This window comes from Stenella coeruleoalba (genome assembly GCF_951394435.1).
Source record: "Stenella coeruleoalba genome assembly, chromosome: 8".
NCBI classification, from domain to species: Eukaryota; Metazoa; Chordata; class Mammalia; order Artiodactyla; family Delphinidae; genus Stenella; species Stenella coeruleoalba.
The window spans coordinates 96818903-96844484 of record NC_137154.1 but is presented as its reverse complement, the minus strand read 5'-3'; the positions used below and the strand labels follow the sequence as shown (position 1 = coordinate 96844484).

Below are 25582 nucleotides of genomic sequence, written 5' to 3'. Positions count from 1 at the left end.
ACCAGACCTACATGCTAGTGTTGGATGGTCTCCTGCAGAAGTGGGGGGTGGCTGTGGCTCACCATGGGGACAAGGACGCTGGCAGAAGTTCTGGGAAGTACTGCTTGGCATGAGCCCTCCCAGAGTCTGCCATTAGCCTCACCAAAGAGACTGTAGGCTCCAGTGCTGGGTCGCCTCGGGACAAACAACCAACAGGGAGGGGACTCGACTGCACCCATCAGCAGACAAGTGGATTAAAGTTTTACTAAGCTCTGCCCACCAGAGCAATACCCAGCTCTACCCACCACCCATCCCTCCCATCAGGCAGCTTGCACAAGCCTCTTAGATAGCCTCATCCACCAGAGGGCAGACAGCAGAAGCAAAAAGAACCATAATCCTGCAGCCTGTGGGAAAAAACTACATTCATAGACAGACAGACAAAATGAAAAGGCAGAGGACTATGTACCAGATGAAGGAAAAAGATAAAACCCCAGGAAAACAATAAAATGAACTGGAGATAGGCAACCTTCCAGAAAAAGAATTCAGAATAATGATAGTGAAGATGATCCAGAACCTTGGAAAAAAGAATAGAGGCAAAGATCAAGAAGATGCAAGAAATGTTTAACAAAGATCTAGAAGAATTAAAGAACAAACACCTAAAAGAATTAAAGAACAAACAAACAGAGACGAACAATACAATAACTGAAATGAAAAATACCCTAGAAGGAATCAATAGCAGAATAATTGAGGTAGAAGAATGGATAAGTGAGCTGGAAGACAGAATGGTGGAATTTACTGCTGTGGAACAGAATAAAGAAAAAAGAAGGAAAAGAAATGAAGACAGCCTAAGAGACCTCTGAGACACATTAAACGCAACAACATTTGCATTATAGGAGTCCCAGAAGGAGAAGAGAGAGAGAAAGGACCCAAGAAAATATTTGAAGAGATTATAGTCAAAAACTTCCCTAACATGGGAAAGGAAATAGCCACCGAAGTCCAGGAAGCGCAGAAAGTCCCAGGCAGGACAAACCCAAGGAGAAACACACCGAGACACATAGTAATCAAACTGACAAAAATTAAAGACACAAAAAAAATTATTAAAAGCAACAAGGGAAAAACAACAAATAACAGACAAGGGAACTCCCATAAGGTTAACAGCTGATTTCTCAGCAGAAACTCTACAAGCCAGAAGGGAGTGGCACAATATATTAAAAGTGATGAAAGGGAGGAAACTACTACCAAGATTACTCTACCCGGCAAGGATCACATTCAGATTCAACAGAGAAATCAAAAGCTTTACAGACAAGCAAAAGTTAAGAGAATTCAGCACCACCAAACCAGCTCTACAACAAATGCTAAAGGAACTTCTCTAAATGGGAAACATAAGAGAAGAAAAGGACCTAGAAAAACAAACCCAAAACAATTAAGAAAATGGTAATAGGAACATACATATTGATATTTACTTTAAATGTGAATGGATTAAATGCTCCACCCAAAAGACACTGGTTCACTGAATGGATACAAAAACAAGACCCATATATATGCTGTCAAAAAGAGGCCCACTTCAGACCTAGGGACACATACAGACTGAAAGTGAGGGGATGGAAAAAGATATTCCATGCAAATGGAAATCAAAAGAAAGCTGGAGTAGCAATACTCATATCAGATAAAATAGACATGAAAATAAAGACTATTATAAGAGACAAGGAAGGACACTACATAATGATCAAGGAATCAATCTAACAAGAAGCTATAACAATTATAAATATATATGCACCCAACATAGGAGCACCTCAATACATAAGGCAAATGCTAACAGCTATAAAAGAGGAAATCAACAGTAACACAATAATAGTGGGGACTTTAACACCTGACTTGCACCAATGGACAGATCATCCAGACAGAAAATTAATAAGGAAACACAAGCTTTAAATGACACAATAGACCAGATAGATTTAATTGACATTTACAGGATATTCCATCCAAAAACAGCAGATTATACTTTCTTCTCAAGTGCACACGGAATATTCTCCAGGATAGATCACATCTTGGGTCACAAATCAAGCCTCAGTAACTTTAAGAAAATTGAAATCATATCAAGCATCTATTCTGACCACAATGCTATGAGATTAGAAATAAATTAGAGGGGAAAAAATGTAAAAAAAAAACCCAAAGCAAATGGAGGATAAACAATGTTACTAAATAATGAAGAGATCACTGAAGAAATCAAAGAGGAAATTAAAAATACCTAGAGACAAATGACAATGAAAACATGACTATCCAAAACCTATGGGATGCAGCAAAAGCAGTTCTAAGAGGGAAGTTTATAGCAATACAATCCTACCTCAAGAAACAAGAAAAATCCAAAATTAACAATCTAACCTTACACCTAAAGGAACTAGAGAAAGAAGAACAAACAAAACCCAAAGTTAGTAGAAGGAAAGAAATCATAAAGGTAAGAGAAGAAATAAATGAAAAAGAAATGAAGGAAATGATAGCACAGATCAATAAAACTAAAAGCTGGTTCTTTGAGAAGATAAACAAAATTGATAAACCATTAGCCAGACTCATCAAGAAAAAAAGGGAGAAGACTCAAATCAATAGAATTAGAAATGAAAAAGGAGAAGTAACAATTGACACTGCAAAAATACAAAAGATCATGAGAGGTTACTACAAGCAACTCTATGCCAATAAAATGGACAACCTGGAAGAAATGGACAAATTCTTAGAAATGAACAGCCTGTCAAGATGGAATCAGGAAGAAATAGAAAATATGAACAGACCAATCACAAGCACTGAAATTGAAAATGTGATTAAAAATCTTCCAGCAAACAAAAGCCCAGGACCAGATGGATTCACAGGCAAATTCTATCAAACATTTAGAGAAGAGCTAACACCCATCCTTCTCAAACTCTTCCAAAATATAGCAGAGGGAGGAACACTCCCAAACTCATTCTATGAGGCCACCATCACCCTAATTCCAAAACCAGACAAGGATGTCACAAAGAAAGAAAACTACAGGCCAATATCACTGATGAACATAGATGCAAAAATCCTCAACAAAATACTAGCAAACAGAATCCAACAGCACATTAAAAGGATCATACACCATGATCAAGTGGGGTTTATTCCAGGAATGCAAGGATTCTTCAATATACACAAATCAATCAATGTGATACACCATATTAATAAATTGAAGGAGAAAAACCATATGATCATCTCAATAGATGCAGAGAAAGCTTTTGACAAAATTCAGCACCCATTTATGATAAAAACCCTGTAGAAAGTAGGCATAGAGGGAACTTTCCTCAACATAATAAAGGCCATATATGACAAACCCACAGCCAACATCGTCCTCAATGGTGAAAAACTGAAAGCATTTCCACTAAGATCAGGAACAAGACAAGGTTGCCCACTCTCACTACTCTTATTTAACATAGTTTTGGAAGTTTTAGCCACGGCAATCAGAGAAGAAAAGGAAATAAAATGAATGCAAATTGGAAAAGAAGAAGTAAATTTGTCACTCTTTGCAGATGACATGATACTATACGTAGAGAATCCTAAAGATGCTACCAGAAAACTACTAGAGCTAATCAATGAGTTTGGTAAAGTAGCAGGATACAAAATTAATGCACAGAAATCTCTGGCATTCCTATACACTAATGATGAAAAATCTGAAAGTGAAATCAAGAAAACACTCCCATTTACCATTGCAACAAAAAATAAAATATCTAGGAATAAACCTACCTAAGGAGACAAAAGACGTGTATGCAGAAAATTATAAGACACGGATGAAAGAAATTAAAAATGATACAAATAGATGGAGAGATATACCATGTTCTTGGATTGGAAGAAACAACATTGTGAAAATGACTCTACAACCCAAAGCAATCTACAGATTCAATGCAATCCCTATCAAACTACCACTGGCATTTTTCACAGAACTAGAACAAAAAATTTCACAATTTGTATGGAAACACAAAAGACCCCGAATAGCCAAAGCAATCTTGAGAACGAAAAACAGAGTTGGAGGATTCAGGCTCCCTAACTTCAGACTATACTACAAAGCTACAGTAATCAAGACAGTATGGTACTGGCACAAAAACAGAAATATAGATCAATGGAACAGGATAGAAGGCCCAGAGATAAACCCATGCACATATGGTCACCTTATCTTTGATAAAGGAGGCAGGAATGTACAGTGGAGAAAGGACAGCCTCTTCAATAAGTGGTGCTGGGAAAACTGGACAGGTACATAGAAAAGTATGAGATTAGAACACTCCCTAACACCATACACAAAAATAAGCTCAAAATGGATTAAAGACCTAAATGTAAGGCCAGAAACTATCAAACTCTTAGAGGAAAACATAGGCAGAACACTCTATGACATAAATCACAGCAAGATCCTTTTTGACCCACCTCCTAGAGAAATGGAAATAAAAACAAAAATAAACAAATGGGACCTAATGAAACTTAAAAGCTTTTGCACAGTAAAGGAAACCATAATCAAGATCAAAAGACAACCCTCAGAATGGGAGAAAATATTTGCAACTGAAGCAACTGACAAAGGACTAATCTCCAAAATTTATAAGCAGCTAATGCAGCTCAATAACAAAAACAACAAACAACCCAATCCAAAAATGGGCAGAAGACCTAAATAGACATTTCTCCAAAGAAGATATACAGATTGCCAACATACACACGAAAGATTGCTCAACATCATTAATCATTAGAGAAATGCAAATCAAAACTACAATGATATCATCCCACACCGGTCGGAATGGCCATCATCAAAAAATATAAAACAATAAATGCTGGAGAGGGTGTGGAGAAAAGGGAACACACTTGGACTGCTGGTGGGAACGTGAATTGGCACAGCCACTATGGAGAAGAGTATGGAGGTTCCTTAAAAAACTACAAATAGAACTACCATATGACCCAGCAATCCTACTACTGGGCATATACCCTTAGAAAACCATAATTAAAAAAGAGTCATGTACCAAAATGTTCATTGCAGCTCTATTTACAATAGCCAGGAGCTGGAAACAACCTAAAATGTCCATCATCGGATGAATGGATAAAGAAGATGTGGCACATATATACAATGGAATATTACTCAGCCATAAAAAGAAACGAAATTGGGGCTTCCCTGGTGGCGCAGTGGTTGAGAGTCCGCCTGCCGATGCAGGGGACGCGGGTTCGTGCCCCTGTCCGGGAAGATCCCACATGCCGCGGAGCAGCTAGGCCCGTGAGCCACGGCCGCTGAGCCTGCGCGTCCGGAGCCTGTGCTCCGCAACGGGAGAGGCCACAACAGTGAGAGGCCCGCGTACAGCAAAAAAAAAAAAATAAAAGAAACGAAATTGAGTTATTTGTAGTGAGGTGGATGGACCTAGAGTCTGTCATACAGAGTGAAGTAAGTCAGAAAGAGAAAGACAAATACCGTATGCTAACACATATATATGGAATATAAGGAAAAAAATGTCATGAAGAACCTAGGTGTAAGATGAGAATAAAGACACAGCCCTACTAGAGAATGGACTTGAGGATATGGGGAGGGGGAAGGGCAAGCTGTGACAAAATGAGAGAGTGGCATGGACATATATACACTACCAAACATAAAATAGATAGCTAATGGGAAGCAGCCGCATAGCACAGGGAGATCAGCTCGGTGCTTTGTGACCACCTGGATGGGTGGGATAGAGAGGGTGGGAAGGAGGGAGATGCAAGAGGGAGGTGATATGGGAACATATGTATATGTATAACTGATTCACTTTGTTATAAAGCAGAAACTAACACACCATTGTAAAGCAATTATACTCCAATAAAGATTAAAAAAAACCAGAAAGAAATTAGAGGGGAAAAAATGTAAAAAAAAAAAACCAAAGCAAATGGAGGATAAACAATGTTACTAAATAAGGAAGAGATCACTGAAGAAATCAAAGAGGAAATTAAAAATACCTAGAGACAAATGACAACGAAAACACGACAATCCAAAACCTATGGGATGCAGCAAAAGCAGTTCTAAGAGGGAAGTTTATAGCAATACAATCCTACCTCAAGAAACAAGAAAAATCCCAAATAAACAACCTAAACTTACACCTAAAGGAACTAGAAAAAGAAGAACAAACAAAACCGAAAGCTCAATAAAACTAAAAGCTGGTTCTTTGAGAAGATAAACAAAATTGATAAACCTTTATCCAGACTCATCAAGAAAAAGAGGGAGAGGACTCAAATCATTAAAATTAGAAATGAAAAAGGAGAAGTTATGATGGACACTGCAGAAATACAAAGCATCATAAGAGACTAGTACAAGCAACTCTATGCCAGTAAAATGGACAACCTGGAGGAAATGCACAAATTCTTAGAAAGGTATAACCTTCCAAGACTGAACCAGGAAGAAATAGAAAACTTGAACAGACAAATCACAAGTAATTAAATTAAAACTCTGATTTAAAAATCTTCCAATAAACAAAAGTCCAGGACCAGATGGCTTCTCAGGTGAATTCTATCAAACATTTAGACAAGAGCTAACACCCATTCTTCTCAAACTCTTCCAAAAAATTGCAGAGGAAAGAACACTCCCAAACTCCTTCTATGAGGCCACCACCACCCTGATACCAAAACCAAAGATACTACAAAAAAAGAAAATTACAGACCAATATCACTGATGAATATAGATGCAAAAGTCCTCAACAAAATACTACCAAACAGAATCCAACAACACATTAAAAGGATCATACACCATGATCAAGTGTAATTTATCCCAGAAATGCAAGGATTCTTCAATATACACAAATCAGTCAATGTGATACACCATATTAACAAATTGAAGAATAAAAACCAATTGATAATCTCAATAGATGTAGAAAAAGCTTTTGACAAAATTCAACACCCATTTATGATAAAAACTCTCCAGAAAGTGGGTATAGAGGGAACCTACCTTAAGATAATAATGGTCATATATGACAAACCCACAGCAAACATCATTCTCAATGGTGAAAAACTGAAAGCATTTCTTCTAAGATCAGGAACAAGACAAGGATGTCCACTCTCACCACTATTATTCAACATAGTTTTGGAAGTCCTAGCCATGGCAATCAGAGAAGAAAAAGAAATAAAAGGAATACAAATTGTAAAAGAAGAAGTAAAACTGTCACTGTTTGCAGATGACATGATACTATACATAGATAATCCTAAAGTTGCCACCGGAAAACTACTAGAGCTAATCAATGAATTTGGTAAAGTTGCAGGATACAAAATTAATGCACAGAAATCTCTTGCATTCCTATACACTAACAATGAAAGATCAGAAACAAAAATTAAGGAAACAATCCCATTCACCACTGCAAGAAAAAGAATAAAATACCTAGGAATAAACCTACCTAAGGAACTAAAAGACATGTACTTGGAAAACTATAAGACACTGATGAAAGAAATCAAAGACGACAAAACAGATGGAGAGATATACCATGTTCTTGGATTGGAAGAATCAATATTGTGAAAATGACTATACTTCCCAAAGCAATCTACAGATTCACTGCAATCCCTATCAAATTACCAATGGCATTTTTGACAGAACTAGAACAAAAAAATCTTAAAATTTGTATGGAGACACAAAAGACCCCAAATGGCCAAAGCAGTCTTGAGGGTAAAAAACGGAGCTGGAGGAATCAGATTCCCTGACTTCAGACTATACTACAAAGCTACAGTAATCAAGAAAATATGGTATTTGCACAAAAATAGAAATATAGATCAATGGAACAGAATAGAAAGTCCAGAGACAAACCCATGCACCTATGGTCAGCTAGTCTATGACAAAGGAGGCAAGGATATACAATGGAGAAAAGACAGTCTCTTCAATAAGTGGTGCTGGGAAAACTGGACAGCTACATGTAAAAGAATGAAATTAGAACACTCCCTAACACCATACACAAAAATAAACTCAAAATGGATTAAAGACCTAAATGTAAGACCGGACACTATAAAACTCTTGGAGAAAAACATAGGAAAAACACTCTTTGACATAAATCACAGCAAGATCTTTCTTGACTCACCTCCTAGAGTAATGGAAATAAAAACAAAAATAAACAAATGGGACCTAATGAAACTTAAAAGCTTTTGCACAGCAAAGGAAACCATAAACAAGGTGAAAAGACACCCCTCAGAGTGGGAGAAGATATTTGCAAATGAATCAACGGACAAACGAGTAATCTCCAAAATATATAAACAGCTCATGCAGCTCAATATTAAAGAAACCAACAGCCCAATCAAAAAATGGGCAGAAGACCTAAATAGACATTTCTCCAAAGAAGATATACAGATGAACAAGAGGCACATGAAAAGCTGCTCAACATCACTAATTATTAGAGAAATGCAAATCAAAACTACAATGAGGTATCACCTCACACTGGTTAGACGGGCATCATAAGAAAATCTACAAAAAACAAATGCTGGAGAGAGTGTGGAGAAAAAGGAACCCTCTTGCACTGTTGGTGGGAATGTAAATTGATACAGCCACTATGGAGAACAGTATGGTAGTTCCTTAAAAAACTAAAAATAGAATTACAATATGACCTAGCAATCCTACTACTGGGCATATACCCAGAGAAAACCATAATTCAAAAAGACACATGCACCCCAATGTTCATTGCAGCACTATTCATAATAGCCAGGTCACGGATGCAACCTAAATGCCCATCAACAGACAAATGGATAAAGAAGATGTGGTACATATATAGAATGCAATATTATTTAGCCATAAAAAGGAACGAAATTGGGTCATTTGTAGAGACATGGATGGACCTAGAGATTGTCGTACAGAGTGAAGTAAGTCAGAAAGAGAAAAACAAATGTCATATATTAATGCATATATGTGCAATCTAGAAAAATCGTACAGATGAACTGGTTTGCAAGGCAGAAATAGAGACATAGACGTAGAGAACAAATATATGGACACCAAGGGGGGAAAGCAGGGGTGGGATGAATTGGGAGATTGGGATTGACATGTATACACTAATATGTATAAAATAGATTACTAATAGAAACCTACTGTATAAAAACAATAAAATTATATTAAAAAATAAAATAGATAACTAAGAACTTGCTGTATAAAAATAAATAAATAAAATAAAAAATAAAGTGTACAACATGATGACTGATATACACTGTTAAATGATTACCACAACCATGTTAATTAATACATCCATCACCTCATATAGTTACCTTTTTAGGGGGGATGGTGACAATGCTTAAGATCTATTCTCTTAGCAAATTTCAAGTATATAATACAGTAATACTAACTCTAGTCACCATGCTGTACACTAGATCCTCAGAAATTATTCATCTTATAACTAAAAGTTTGTACCCTTGACCAATATCTTCCCATTTCCCTCACCCCCGCCCCAGCCTCTGGCAACCACCATTCTACTCTCTGCTTCTGAGTTCCCCTTTTTTTTAGATTCCACATATAAATTATACCACACAGTATTTGTCCTTCTCTGTCTTTGTTCAAGTCTTAATGATAATGTGGGAACAGAATTTGAACCCAGATCATTCTATACAGTAACTTGTTTTCCTGCACCCAACACTGTATTCTCTAGAAGTAAGTAAGGAGGAAGCATTTGGCAATTAACGCATCCTAAAAATTATCCTCTGAGTAAGAAGCTGACTCCTTTCATATTTTTAACCTGACTCCTTCCTTGGCCCCAGATATAGAGCCCACACTCAGTGGTCTAGAGGATCTTTTACTCTCTTTGCACTGTGGCTTATTGGTGTTAACAGAACTCATTTGCTTAAAAGACTGAGGAATCTCCTGCCAGAGAACACATCCTGGGAGAAAGAGCTGTCAACAGAGGGGTAATTCTAAGTAAAGCATGGTGTCAGTCACTAGAATTTGTCCCTTAATCCCATCTCTGAGTCCTATTGAGAACAAGGAAGGAGCTGATTAGCTGGTCTATTTCTAGTCTTCTGACATTACTATTGTGTTTGTGTGGCTGGTTAGAGAAGCTTCTTAGAGCATCATAGTAAAAGACATCTTTATGATTGTTTGCTCAGCTAGCCCGTTTTCCTTGACACTGCTATTTACAGCCACAAGGGGTGACCCTCGGCAGCCATGTTCCAGCTTTATGGTGCTGCCCACTCCTTGCCTTGCCCCACCCCTACTACACCTGATTGGTGCAGAGGTGAGCTCTTGATTGGAGCTGGGCCAATCAGAGTCCCTTGCTAGGAATTAGTAATTGAGACTAAGAGAAGACTAATTGCTCAACCTGTAGCATGAATTTATGAAGCATTTCCACCAAGTAGGTGGATGCACCAAGAAAGCTGGTCCTCGGAAAACAAAGACAAAACAGAAACAAAACAAAAACAAACAAACAAACAAATAAAAAAACAAATCAGTTAGAGAGAGAAGAGCAGAGAAATGTGGAGAGCAAAGAAAGATGGCTTTTCTGTCTCTACTTCCAGTGCCCTTCTCCTGGCCCTTCACTCTGGGCACACCCTAGTTGTTGTTTTGTTTCTGTTTTTTTTAATAATAATTTTTTTTTCTTAAACCAGCTTGAGATGATTTCTAAACTTGCAATGAAGAATTCTAACTTTTCTTAGTTTTATGAGTTAGTATAGCTTATAATATGCTAAGTGAATCTGTGATGATAGGTCCGTTTCCCCGTAGGTAAATTAATTTTGCTCAGTCTTGAAGCAACAGTTTATCTCCTTATCTCTTCTCACAAGGTAGGGGAGGTGGTATGGATCAGCACCTCCGGTAGATGAATAATTTAAATGCAAATCTACTTTGATAGTGAGCATGTATTATCCTGGAATATGACTGGCAGCATATTGTCTGCCTTTTTTTCTTCATATAGCCCACAACCCCAAAGATGCTAGGAGAACAAATCTTGTACACAAAATAACTTGCCTTTCTTTACGTCCCTAAGATGTAAATCAGGAAGACAGAGTCTTTGCTTTTGTTACGAATCAAATAGGTAAGCTGGGAAGCCAGCAAGAGTCTCAGCAGCTGGCAGGGAAAAGGGAATGAGCAAGAGTGAGGGACAGGTGACTCTGGGGATAAATAACACAGTCGTAAAGTAAAAAGGACTAAAGGCAGACACACAGTTTTATGGTAGAGCAGGACCATAGTCTCCCTCCTTCCTTTGAATCCCCTGCAGAGATAACCAAGAGGGTAATATGGCATCTGTATTAGTCTCCTACAGCTACTGTAATAAGTTACCACACCCAGGTGACTTACGCCAGGAAAAACTTATTGTCTCATGGTTCTGGAAGCTAGAAGTCTGAAATCAGGGTCTTGGCAGGGCCATTCTCCCACTCAGACCTGTCGGGGAGGATCCTTCCATGCCTCTTCCAGAATCTGGTAGCCTCAGGTATTCTCTGGTTTGTGGCAGCATCACTCCAATCTCTGCCTTTGTCATCACATGGCATTTTTTCTGTGTGTCTTCATGTTGCCTTCCATCTGTGCAAGTTTTTATCTACTTTCCTTCTTTGTATAAGGACACCACTTATATTGGATTAAGGGCCCACCCTAATGCAGCATGATTTCATCTTAACTAATTATGTCTGCAACAATCCTATTTCCAAATAAGGTCACATTCCGCGATACTAAGGGTTAGGACTTCAACAAATCTCTTATGGGAAGGGAGAACAATTCAAACCACAGCAGCAGCCACAGGGGTTGGGCAAACTTGAGCTGGACTTGAGGCGATGTAAACGTCCAAGGGGCCTGATGCAGTTGGTCTGTTAAGGTAGATGATGAGCCTCAGAAATTTGGTGAGTTGACTGGGCGGCTTGTCAGAAGACAATTCTCGTAAGGACCCAAGGATGAGAATTTATCCTAAGAGATCACCAGGCATGTGACTCTGGGGAAAAGTCTCGCTCAAAAAGGAAGAGGGGCGGGCTTCCCTGGTGGCGCAGTGGTTGAGGGTCCGCCTGCCGATGCAGGGGACATGGGTTCATGCCCCGGTCCAGGAAGAGCCCACATGCCGCAGAGCGGCTGGGCCCGTGAGCCATGGCCGCTGAGCCTGAGCGTCCGGAGCCTGTGCTCCGCAATGGGAGAGGCCACAACAGTGAGATGCCCGCGTACCACAAAAAAAAAAAAAAAAAGGAAGAGGGGCAATTCTCGGGACAGCATCCAGTCAGTTTCTGAGAGGGCCTCCAGGTCCAGCAATTATTGGAGTGAAGCGATCCAGGAATGAAAAATGAAAATATTAAAAACTCCATAACACATATTGGAACCCATACCTGTAACTGCCAATAGTACCAAAGATGAGTTATTATGGTTACTATGATCCCGTCTATACCCTCAGATTCATGAGACCTAGGAAAACCTATTTACATCAAAATCAGGCTGGTGGCAGCATGGGGATGGAGAGGGGGAGACGGCAAGAGGCCGTCTCAGTTGGATCCTGGTATCAAGGGTATCAACTTTGGCCCCAGCAGAATAAAGTGGGACCTGTTAGTAGGATTTCAATCAAGTGAGGTGGGGCTCAAGGCCAGCCTACAGTCCCAGCATGGGAACTGGGGTGTGATGGAGAAAGGCAGAAATCCTGTTGAATGGCTTGGGCATGCGTGCTTGGGGTTAAGAAAAGGCTGATACAAATGAGTGCTCATAATTAGACATTGGATTTACGCAAGTTTGATTACTAGAATTCCCTATTTGCTTCCCTGAAGGAGGAGGGATTATGTCCTTCATATCTTTATTCCCATTATATAAGGCGTGTTTTAAACCAAGGGCTCAATGAATATCTGTTGAATGAAGGAATACATGCAAGCACAACTTGCTCAGGATTGGCTCAGAAGTAGGGCGGGGCTGGGCCTTCCCTGGCCGTCCAGGGGATAAGCTTCCACTGCAGGGGGCGTGGGTTCGATCCCTGGTGGGGGAACTAAGATCCCACAGGCTGCAGGGCACAGCCAAATGAAAAAAGAAAAGAAGAAGAAGTAGGGCAGGGCTGAACCTACGTGATTAGACCCTACAGTTGAGAGATGCAGAGGGGCAGGCACTGACATGTTCAGTCTTAGAGTTTATGCTATCTATCCCTGGTGAGGAAGAAGAAAATGAGGTGGAGAGAAGAACAGAAGAAGCAGGAACGCACTGTCACTCCTGCTGATTTGGTGCCTGCTAATTAAGTTGCATTATCCGGTCTGTAATATATCAATAGGTATTCCATATTCAAATGTAAAAATTTACTATCTTCTAACTGAAAGATGAATTTGAATTAGCCTTGTCATTTTTCCTCTCTGTTGGTTCTATTGATTTCTTCCGTCTGGGAAATATATCAGAACCAATGCATAAGTACCATAAAGAAGCCTTATTCCTGTTAGAGCACTTGTAGTATTTCTGGGAGGGTTAACACTCCACTGATGCCTGGATCTCTGTTGTTTCAGTCCACAAGTCCACCAGGTCACTAGTGCTAAGGGCAGAGAATTTGGGGGCCTTTTAGTCGTAAAGTCAGAGACTTTGGAGGTAATATTAAAGAGATTTTCTAAGTCAAAGTAACTCCCAAAGAAGAAACTTCCATCGACTTTACTGAGATCTTATCATCTAACCTCCACTTAAACACATCCAGTGATGGACAGGTCACCTGTTTGTCAGGCAATTGGCTTTATTATTGGACAACAGCCTGAAATTCTGACTTAGTAGTTCTGGGATGAGACCCAAGAATCTGTATTGTAACAGCAGTGATGTTGTGATAGCAAAGTATATCACTGTTTGACTATGTTTTGGAACCACTGTTTCAGATTAGTGGTTTTCAAAATTATTTTAGCCAAGTGATATATAGGTAGAAAACAAAATCTTACACAGAAGCAGGACCTTCAAGGGAGGGTAGTGAGCAAGAGGGCCATTAGGACGGAGTTTTGAATTCAAGGAATTTTCAAATATAGGCTATTTCCAGTGATAAGGGTGAGGTCTTATCATACATGTTAATTCTAAGTGTAGCCTATCAACCTCTACTAGCTAACTCTAAAGATTGAAAAATAGACCTATGAGTAAGGAATCTTCAAATCTGAAGGTGGTCCCGGCAACTCTGGGTTACCAGAAGACCTGCATGCAAGCAAAATAGAGAGAAACAATAAAGAGGACCTGGGGTGAAGCTTCACGTCCTGCCTGCTTGGGTACCTTCCACAGCACCCCAAGGTGCACACAGTGTCAAAGAACCCACCAGTGCTCATGGTTTGCAAACCGCTACCTGAGAATTATCAGTCTAGATAATTTGTCAATACCTCTCTTAAGCTGTTGTAGTCAAAAGAGTTCATATGCCCAGGATCCTGCAGAGAAGTGCAGGCATAATTCGTTACAAGAAAGAAAAACAGTACAACCAGTTTGTCATAACCACACAGAACTCAAAGGACGTTCCAAAACATTGCTTTCTCCTGCAGATGTTTTCAGTCTTCACAGCCAACCCCGTGGGTCTCATGGAGTCCCCTTCTTTCTCTGGGGTCCCTCCTTCTTCACTCCATACCCAAAACTCCCTGGGTCCTCCCTCAAAGGATGGCTGAATTCCCTACTTTCGGTCGTAAGAGTACATTTAAGTGTTCCACATTCTTCAGAATGGAACGATCCCAACACCACTTTTGGACCATCTCTCATAGCATATTTTCAAAGAGTTACTATGATAAAAATATTGGCTTCTTAACTGTCTTACAAAAGACCTTCTTCCCATCAGAGTGAAGTGAGGAAAGGAGTGAAGGAATGAGAGGATGACCTCCTCCACATGTATGGTCCAGATGGAGTCTGGCTGGACAATCAAGGGGAATTATCATCTTCCTTTTGGGGACATTTATACAATATTTCATTGATTCTAAGACACACATTTCCCCCACATTTTGACACCTCTGATGATAGCTTAGAATCAATGCTGTGTCTTAGTTTATTTGGTAGTGGTGTTTTTCTTAGTTGTATTATATATAAAATGATGCAACATTTACAATAGATGGTGACTTAGATTCAGTGACATCTAATAATTTGAACTTGCTTTCCCTCTTTCTTTCTGAAAGTAGTTTATCCCAGTGACCTCAAATCAACGTCCCTGGGGCATGATCCTTCAACTGACTTTGAATTTGCTGTGAACAAATAACAACTTTTGTCAAAAGCTCTGATGAAAGGAAAGACAAAGCATTTCCAAGAGCTACCGATCTAGTGACCCTATTTTTTTAAAAAAGCAGATCATTAACCCAATCGGCAACTTTTTATTGAGTACCTATTATGTATCAGCTATGGTGCCAAGTGTGGATATATATTTACAGCAAACAACACAGATAAGGTCTTTCTTCTTAAGCTTTCCCCACCCCGCCAGGGCATTGTTGTTCAATAGAAATGTAACAGAAGCCACACAAAAAAATTTATTTTTTGAGTAGCTACATTAAAAAAAGTAAAAGGAAACAGGTGGGATTAATTTTAACAGTATGTTGTATATAACTCAAGATATATAAATTATTTTTAATGAGGCATTTTATATCCTTTTTTTCATACCAAGTCTTCAAAGTCCAGTGTATTTTCACCTAACTACACAATATCAGTGAGGACTTGGTACAGTCGAGTGTGCAACAGCCACATGTGACTACTGCGTGGGACAGCACAGCTTTAGGGAATGGAGAGAGAGAGTAAAGAGGTAAGCAAATCCCCTCATTTTAGATAAGGTCCTTTTAATAAAGTCTTCTACTGAGAAGGTAATATTGAGATGAGATCTAACAGATGAGAAGGACCGTGCTAGGCTACAATGAGATGGACGAGGGCTGCAGGTCCCAGGAGTAGTAAGATCAAAGTCCCTGCACTAGGAATGAATTTGGAGCATCCCAGGAACAGAATGAAGGTCAGGATGGCTGGAGCAGAGTGAGCGTGTGTACCTGTATGTTGTGGGGCAAGGGCCAAAGTGGAAGAGGTGGGAGCGTAAGGGACCAGGAAGGAGAGGCACGCAGGAGCCAGATCATGAAGGGCCTCGTGGGCATTGTAAAGACTTTGGAAATGACGTGTTAGGCTCATATGCCTTGTTTCTATGTGAAATCACACTTGTTACTGGTGACTACTATGTTCACCTTTTAAGTATTCACAACCATTTGTTTAATAATCAACTCTGGACTTCTGCTGGAGGTTGAGGTCTAGATTTGCCATGTGAAGTTTTCCAAAGCCATCCCTTTTCCTTTGTTGAAAGTGGAGACGTTATCTTTTGGCATATCTGCTATTTTCCATGATTTTTCAAAGGTCACTTGGAGTGATGCTGAGTCCACACCTGCAAGTTCCTCCAATATTCAAGGATATAAAACAAATCAGCCTGGAGACATGAACACACGTTTAGTGAGTCAATTCTTTTTTTTTTTTTTTTACTAGAGCATCACACATCTTCACTGATGTTTCTTTTTGTAGTATTTGTGCTGTTCTTTTCCGTTTGAAGAGGTCACTTGACGGTGAATAGCAACTGAACTGATTCTGCCTTCTACTGGTTGTTAAAATTGTACCGTTTTCCCTACTTTCTTTTTTTGCTCTGAACACACTAATCTTGCCTGGATTTTTCACATGAATTTTAGCTCATATCGTGTATTGTTTTCTAAACGTTGATGTTTACATGACCTTTTTGTCGTTTGTGTTTATAGCAATTGATGGTGGTAGTCACCTTCCTCCCAGTTCCCCAAACGTCAGGACACTTTGACTCTTCAGTTTCCCTTGTGTCCAACATTTGGCCCCCAGTCCTTATGTTAGTTAGGACCCTCTGTTGAAAGTTGTGGAAATATGGCTCAGTTGATTTATGTCCAAAGGAAATGGACTAGCTCATATGATGGGGAAGTTCACTGATTTCCACCACAGTAGGATCTAAAGTCTCAAAAATGTTAACTGGACTCTGTCTTTTTGCTTTGTTTTTTCTATTTGTTTTCTTTCTTGGGAGGGTCTTTAGCCTCACCACAGCAAAAAAAAAAAAAAAAAATTTTTAAAGAGTCTCTTTTCTGATAGCACCAGGAAAAATCAGTCCCTGGGGGATATGGTGTTCTCACTGGCCAAGTTTGGGGTATGTGCCCCACTCAAGCCTTATGGCTTGAACTGGTAAAGTTGGTTCCTCAAGGGAAGATCAATCAGAATTCTGTTTCAAGAAGAGAGAATGGATATTAGGTTAAGTGTACAACAGCCAGTCTCCCTAGAGTCTTACACATCTCCCTCTATAACGTTGCTTGTATTTGTCCTCCTCTCCCCATTTCCTCTGCCTCTCCTTCAGCTGAGTTATGTTGGATTTTCTCCTGGACTGTTAAAAAGGGCTCTTAACAAATCTTCCACCTTCTGGTTTCATCAGGATGGCCATATCACACAATTCCACATGCACAAATTATATGAAGGTATGCAAACGCTGTGCAACACCCTGGACCAGACTCTTTTCCCAGCTCCACTCCCTCTGAAACGCCCAGAGGAATCTCTCAAAGTGTAGTTCTGAGTGTGCCAGAATCTGCAGAGACCACCAGACCAGGAAGAAGGTCAGAAAGTTCATCACTTAGAGGGGACACAGGGATGCCATATTTAGAAGGCAGGCACTGGAATTTGATAGAACAATGAGAAAGAATGGCTGCACTGTGTAGAACCAACTGATGTAAGAAATACAAAGCAATACAAGAAACGTTCGCTAACCACAAAGAGCTTTTGTAGTACAGGAAACATGAGAACCAGGAAGGGCCATATGAGGGGTCCTGTCCATATTTCATAGATAGCTTGGGGCTGGAACGATGAGGGAGAGCATCATGATAGAGGTGGCATCTGAGCTGGCCCATGGCAACAGGTAGGGTTTTACTGGCTAAGAGGAGGTGAGGAGGGCGCATGCCTGGCAGAGTGAATGGCTCAAGCAAAGACACGGCAAGTTTGATAGGAGGTTAGAGAACGGGCCCTTGCCCAGATTGTCTGTGTCCTGGTAGCTGGAGACAGATTTGGAGACTAAGTTCAGGCTACATTGTGGATGGTGTTGAATGTATTGAATTTGGGGGATGGTGGAGAGGTGTGATGTGCTGAAAAAGAAGTATAAGCCAAAGGGCAAGCAGATGCTTCTCTGGTGGTCTGTAGGGCCATTTATCTTTCTATGCTTTTAAGAGAGTGAGTGGGAGAGTGGCCCAAGCTCTTAAGGTCCAGCATGGGGAGCCCATTTCCCACTCTGGTGTAGCTGGCACACTCCTGCTCTCTGCATGAGGGGGTGAGCCTGTGCCTCAGCAAGCAGGACTCATGCTCCAGAACAGACTTCAGCACATGGGCCCCCAGGACCATCCTGACAGAATCCTTAATCCTGGCTCCACCTTTGCCTCCAGCCAGGCTGTGTTTATTTGGGATTCGCTGGTGTAACGGAGGCGGTCCCCAGGCGGGCTATGCAAGGTCTGGGAGCAGCCATGGAGACAGTAGCAGAGAGATACAGCGCGGGGGCCCTATTTGCATGCTCAGCTGGCCTGAAAGGTCAGCCAGGGGATCTTGTTTGTGAAAATATAAAGGAGCATAAGCTGTTGGCTGTTTCTTTCTTAATTTTTTCTCTCCCTTTTACCCTGGCACTGGGAGCTGAGTTATGCTTCTTGCCAGGATCTCTCCTTCCTTGTCAACTGACTGTCTCTCTTTCTTCCCTTCTCAGAAGGAGGGATGGATTTCTTGGCTGGGTTTCTAATAGCTTCAGAAAGGCCTTCCAGTCTCTGCTGACAGAGGCTGGCTTCAGTGTGGCTTCTGCGACACGACACGATATGCCAGGACTTGGCCCTAAAGTGTCTCAGGAAACACACTTCAGCGAGGCAGTCCTGCTGTCGGCTCAGGGGTCCCTGGAATGGGGAAGGAAGGGGTGGTGGAGTTAGAATGCATCTGTGTGAGGTGGGTGGTGTGGCCATTTGGGTGGCTTCCCATTACCCATGATGGCAGGCCATCAGGATGAGGTCACAGTTGCCTGCTCTCTGATCCAGATTAGTTCAGAAAGTGCTGGGCAACAAACAGATGCCCAGATGTCCTGTGGGGAAGATTCATTTCTGTAAGACTTCTTCCAACTCCCGGGCTGCCTTTCAACAATAGCCTGCTCCTGCCTTTTCTTATGTTCTATTGATGGTGGTGCGATTAGGAATAGACCTCACGAAACCAAAATGCAGGTACCTCTACCCCAGCCCATCAGAAGAACAGATAAGCATCTGTCAGTCTGAAATGTATCTGGACTTTGGTTGTAAGACGCTAGAGCAATCCCCCTGACCTGCATGAAGGAAGCCTACGACTGACCCTTCGTAAGAAGGAAGTACCCACTGCAGGTTAAGAGAGCATCTGTTAGATGGCCAACAGACACATGAAAAGATGCTCAACATTGCAAATTATTAAAGAAATGCAAATCAAAACCACAATGAGGTATCACTTCACACCAGTCAGAAGGGCCGTCATCAAAAAGTCTATAGATATCAAATGCCATAGAGGGTGTGGAAAAAAGGGAACCCTCATGCACTGTTGGTGGGAATGTATATTGGTGCAGCCACTATGGAAAATAGTAGCCTTAAAAAACTAAACATAGAGCTACCACATGATCCAGCAATCCCACTCCTGGGCGTATACCCAGAGAAAACCATAATTCAAAAAGACACATGCATGCCAATGTTCATTGCAGCACTATTTACAATAGCCAGGTCATGGAAGCAACCTAAACGTCCATCAACAGATGAATGGATAAAGAAGATGTGGTATATATATACAATGGAATAATTCTCAGCCTTAAAAAAGAATGAAGTATTGCCATTTGCAGCAACATGGACGGACCTAGAGAATATTATGCTTAGTGAAATAAGTCAGAGAGAGACAAATACTATATGATATCACTGATATGCGGAATCTAAACAATAAAACAAATGAATCTATATACAAAACAAAACACACTCAGACATAGAAAACAAATTGAGGGTTACCAAAGGGGAGAGGAAGGGGAAGAGGGACAAATTAGGAGCATGGGATTAACCAATACAAAGTACTATACAGAAAATAGATAAGCAGCAAGGATTTACTGTACAGCACAGGGAATTATATTCATTATCTTGTAATAACCTGTAATGGAATATCATCAGCAAAACAATAATTGAATCACTATGCTGTATACCTGAAATTAGTGCAAAGTTGTAAATAACTATACTTAAATAAAACATTTTCTTTTAAAAAAAGAAAGAGGATCTGTTAGCGTCTGGTAGACACAAGCAAAAATTCTAGCTCACCCACTTGCCTGTGAGGCTGGGCAAGTCATACTCGCAGCACCCGTTTCCACATCTTTTAGGTAAGTGCTCACCTCACAGTGACGTTAGAAGGACTAATCAAGGTAATGCACATAAAGGGTTGAGCGCAGCGCCGGGTGCTTAGTCAGCACTCGAGAAGCGGTAGATAGTGATTATTAATGCAGCAGTGTTGCCTTTATTGTTTGGCATTGATTAACCAAAAGAGGAAGAACGGTCCTGAGGCGGGACTCTGCATACACACAGCTGTTGCTCCCACAAGCACTCCAGGACGATAGCACTTACATGGGGGGCTAATTTAACACAGTATTAATTTTAAGATGCAGCTGGGTCATCCCCAGGCTCCAGTGCCTTCCTGCTCCTGGCTGGCACACTGCCCTGGAGAGACAGTCTTCTCTGTGGCATCCAGATTGACCTCAGAAGGGTGTTTGCGACTCAGCGATCAAAGGGTTGTTAATTTTACACTCATATCACGTTAACACACGTTTTAAATGGTCTCATTAGTTTTCCTGCTGATGTTCAGCTCTGAAATTATTGCTTTGCCTGTAGAGCCCCCGTGGACGTGAGCTCTCGTTTTTAGGGGTAACACTCCCACACATCCATAGATCTAGGACAGCTGCCATTTGGGCTTTCCCTGTGGTTCAACTGGTCCATGAGATTGGAGAAGCAGTAAGTCAGAAACCACTACTTTGATGTCTGGTTGGGATAAATGCAGGTAAGGGCAACTCATTCACACAAATGCAGGGTAAGAGCTGAGCGTGTCGGTGAAAAGAATCAGGTGCTACAATGGACCACAAGCTTGAGAGCAGTCAGCAATGCAACTCAGTTCAAGTGCCTGACACTGATTATGGTGTGTGTGTGTGTCCCTTATGCTCAGCCTGGTAACCACCCCACCACCCAAAGAAGAAACATTTGACAAAACAGGTTGTCAGTACATCTTCCAAAATTCCAAAGGAGGTGTTATTTTAAGGCCAGCCCTGGGGAATAACTCTACAACAACCCTTCCGGCAACGAGTGCCAGAATGTTACATTTTTTATTTAGTCTCTCTGCAAGCCTCAGAACCTTAACTTCTCAGAGATTCCTTTAAAATAAAAGTTAAAAATTACTCCCTAAAGCCTTGATGGTTGAAATATCTGGCTGTGTATGGTACTGTCCTGAGCCCCTTTTAAAGAAAAAAAGAGAAAAAACACTGTGGCTGGACAGCCTAAACAGCGTTCCTCTCCCCCTTTTTTGGGCTGGAACAGTGACCAGCTCCTTCTGACAGGGCGTGAGTGATGGGTGCTGAGAGCGCAGGACCATTTGTCAGAACCAGGCCTCCCGACAGCAGTGCAGGAGATTGAAGGTCATGCTTCAACTTCGCCACAGCTGTCATCCATGAAATGGAACCCTCAGCTAAGCATAATCCAGCCCACAGGCAGAACCTGTGTATGTCTCACCAGCAAACCCAATCACAGTAAACCTCAACTGTGGGCCCTTCGGGGCAGCGCCCAGCTGCTGCTACTAAGCCAGCATGTGCAGGCACTTGGTCGAGGCAGTTGTCTGGACTGGGTATCGTTTTACCCTCACAGCAACTCCATGAGGTAGATGTTATGATTCCCATTTTACAGATGAGGAAACTGAGAATTTGAGAGGTGAAGTGAGCTGTTAGGTCTACCCACTAAGTAACAGGATCAGGATTCAAGCCCAGATTCTCTCTGAAGCAACTCCAAATGATCTAAGGAGACCCAGGTAGGATCTGACCTGTGGAGAGGTGGATCTGGTGCCCATCCTGCAAACCCACTGTTCCTTAGGAAGCAGGGCCACCTGCAGATTTATTAACAACCATCTGATATATTCTGGCCTTTGATTTTTTCATAGTTAAGCATTTAATCCTAAGGGGTCATTAATAACATTTGAATGTGCTTTTAAAGGATAGTATGCCTTGAGACTTCCCTGGCAGTCCAGTGGTTAAGACTCTGCACTTCCACTGCAGGAAGTTAGATCCCTGGTCGGGAAACTAAGATCCCCTCATGCCTCGTGGCATGGCCAAAAAAAAAAAAAAAGATAGTATGTCTTAAAAGACATCAATTTTTTGATAGATCCTTATCACAGAAAATTTAGAAATATAGAAAAAAGAAGAATTACCAGTCACTGGTAATCCCACCGTCATTAGCATTCTGGTATTTTTTCATTGTATGTGCATATAAATGCATGATAAAATACAAATTGGAATATAAATAAAATCTGTTGACTCCCATTTCCCTCTCAACCTTATATAATAAGTATTTCCCACAAATTAAATATTCTTTGAAAGTAATACTGTAAACGCTTTAAACAGGTTTTTAGGACATAGTAAATGCTTAACAAATGATAGCTATTCCTATTTATTATATAATATCCCACTGAAAGGACTATAATTTATTTTACCTTTCTGATTTCGATGAAAATTTAGGTTATCAGTCCCCTCTCCATTATTGTAAACAATTGTACTAAGAACCTTCTGTACATAAAATTGTGTCTAAGTTTCTCGCTAATTTCTTAGGATAGATTCTTGCTAAGGAATTTCTGGATCAAAGCTTAAGCCATTTTAAACTTGTTATTTCAAATGCATGTCACCAAATGGCTTTCCTAGAAGGAGTGTACCTGTTTAAATTCTCAGAGCGGTAAAAGAGAGGGTTCATTTCCTCCCGCACTGAATTTGTGCGATGGCTTGACTTTGGAGAGCAGAGTTCTATTTAAAACACAGCCTGAAAGACCCATGCGCTTCTCACGCATGGAGAGAGTCAGCAAGCATGCAAGCTGGCCTTGAGATAATGTCAGCGAGATCTGGGGATTTCCTCTTCAGGAACACAGTTCTGAGCTACCATTGTTCTGCCCTAACCTGGCCCTTGTTACGTTTCCCTGAGAACGCGTGTGCTTCTCTTTATTAATAGTCACCCCGCTGGTGATGACTCGTTTAGCATCGTTCCTCCCTACTGGACTGTAAACTCCACGAGATTAGCTCTCTTTCACCACCAGCCCTGAGCCTGGTCCCCGATGCGCACTCAGTGAGTATTTGTGAATGGGAGAACTGCAGCTGCGCATCAACATGCCCTAAATTAAGAGTTTTGAGCTGAATCATCCTCTCGTGGCTGTCTGCATTTAAAAATGGAAAAAGTATTTCTTACATAGGATTAAACCAAACAGCAAATTACAGAACATTGTGTACTTCGTGATCCCAGTTTTGCAAGACAGAGAAAGAGGTAGGGAGAGAGACAAGAGATGGAGAGACCTTCAGAGGTGGGGAGACCCAGAGTGTTACCAAAAGTGGCGTCCAGCTGCTCGCCACTCTGGAGCCAACAAAATGCCCAAATGACACCCAAATGGCCAAGTCCCCAAATGACACTCAGTGCTCACAAACGGTCCTCAACGTCAGACACCCATCAGAACCAACTGGCAAAATGCCCAAATATCACTTCGTGCTCAAAAGAGAAGTTTGCCCGGGTGCACACCGGTGGACTTACACGGTCTTGGAGCTCGTCAGCTCATCCAGATGCATGTTTCCATTCCGCCAAGGAAAAGCGTACGTTGGCAGCCAGCGCCGAGCAGGAGAGAAACAGGGAGGATTCCCCCCCAAAAATGGTTTCAGCAGCTGCTAGGAGTGTCCCCCAAATCCACCTCTCGGGGCCAACTAGCCAGAGCAGCGGGCTCATTGCCACCATCCCGGCGCGACGCCATGTCCAGAGGCTCTGCTCGGAAAATCCCAGGGAGCCAGATGTCGCGAGAGCACAGCCCCACGTTAGGCGCCACAAAGCTGTTACCAAAAGGGGAGGCCAGCTGCTTGCCGCTCAAAAAGCCAATAAAGAGGCAAGGTTGGTGGAAAGGAGGTTGGCTTTATTTACTTGTTTGTTTGTTTATTTATTTATTACATCTTTATTGGAGTATAATTGCTTTACAATATTGTGTTAGTTTCTGCTGTATAACAAAGTGAATCAGCTATACGTATACATACATCCCCATATCCCTTCCCTCTTGAGTCTCCCTCCCACCCTCCCTATCCCACCCCTCCAGGTGGTCTCAAAGCACCCAGCTGATCTTCCTATGTTATGCAGCTGCTTCCCATTAGCTATTTATTTTACACTTGGTAGTGTATATATGTCAGTGCCACTCTCTCACTTCGTCCCAGCTTACCCTTCCCGCAGCGTCCTCAAGCCTGTTGTCTATGTCTGCGTCTTTATTCCTGCCCTGCCACTAGGTTCACCAGTAAGGAGGTTGGCTTTATTTCGGAGGCTGGCAACCGGTGGGGAGCGTGGACACCTGTCCAAAGGCCAACTTCCCCCAGGGATAATCAGTGGGCAAGAGATTTTATAGATGGAAGGAGGGGGCTACGTGCAGAAACAGCACAGTCAGCTCTGACAGTCATCTTGAAATTAGTCATGGGGTGGTCTCATCAGCATCATCTTGATTCTTTTAAGTACAGTTAGTCCTCAGTTCCAGGATCGGTTTGTTCCCATTTCTTTGAGGCCAGTTCTTGGAATTGTGGCAGCTTATGTCATGGCTACAGTCTGGTCATCATGTAGTAACTTTTCCACCTGATGGGGGTTTCAGTATCTATAAGACAGCTCACAGGATGTGGCTCAGAATATTATCTATAGCCCTTGAGGAGGAACCAAAGGTCCTTGACTTTGCTTAATGACTAAAGTATTATTATATGGTCTCGTTTGACTGTTTTCCTTTGTTTCTGCATTTTCTCACTTCTCTGATTAAACTTATTCTTTGGCTAAAGTTTTTCTGCAGACAAAAGCCCAGCTAAGGACATGGGGGCCAAGGACCATAAGGTCCTGCTCCGTTTCAAGAGACAGACAAACCCTGAAATATTAATCGTGGTCATCGCAGGCTGGTGATAAGGTTTTCCTTTTTGTGTTTGTGTTTTCCAAAATATTTATAATGTCCATTAATAGGAAATATTTTTTATTAAAATTATTATCAGATCTCAAATACTTTGAAACCTGTTTGGTATTATGGTGAACTGGCAAATTTCACCTTATTTACAGAGTCCCTTTCATCAGCTGGAACCACCTTCTTTATGTGCCCTCTTCTCTTCCCAGGGCTGTAATTTTTATTTTAACTTGAAGACCTGGGGTGGAGAGGAAAAAGAAAAACTTACAAAGCTCCTAGCAATCTAGAGGCTGATTTTCTCCAAGCCAGCAAATCTCTTCAGGGAGGTGAGGAATGATCTTACTGAATGAAGAGGTGATCTAAGGTCAGCATTAAATAGATGTGTTGCTTTTCCCAGAGTTGGCTGAAAATATCAAGTGACTTCCTCTACTGAGAAGTTAGTTTGATGATTAACAGAATTTCCTCACAGCTTTACAGGCTTCAATTTTTATTCCCCCAAGTGCTGTCCTCATTGCCTTCTCTCCTCTTCAGGGACCAGCTCTTAGAGAT

At 41.2% G+C, this 25582-nt stretch overlaps 1 protein-coding gene across 1 annotated transcript in view; it reads right to left on the bottom strand.

Annotated features, from left to right (window-relative positions):
• SORL1 (sortilin related receptor 1) overlaps positions 1-23853 on the bottom strand; it is a 255232-nt gene extending 231379 nt beyond the window's left edge. Inside the window, exon 1 of the mRNA XM_079930365.1 lies at positions 23659-23853. The gene's annotated coding sequence lies outside the window, so the exon portion shown is untranslated. The remainder of the gene's footprint in view (positions 1-23658) is intronic.
• Between the last annotated feature and the right edge of the window lie 1729 nt (positions 23854-25582).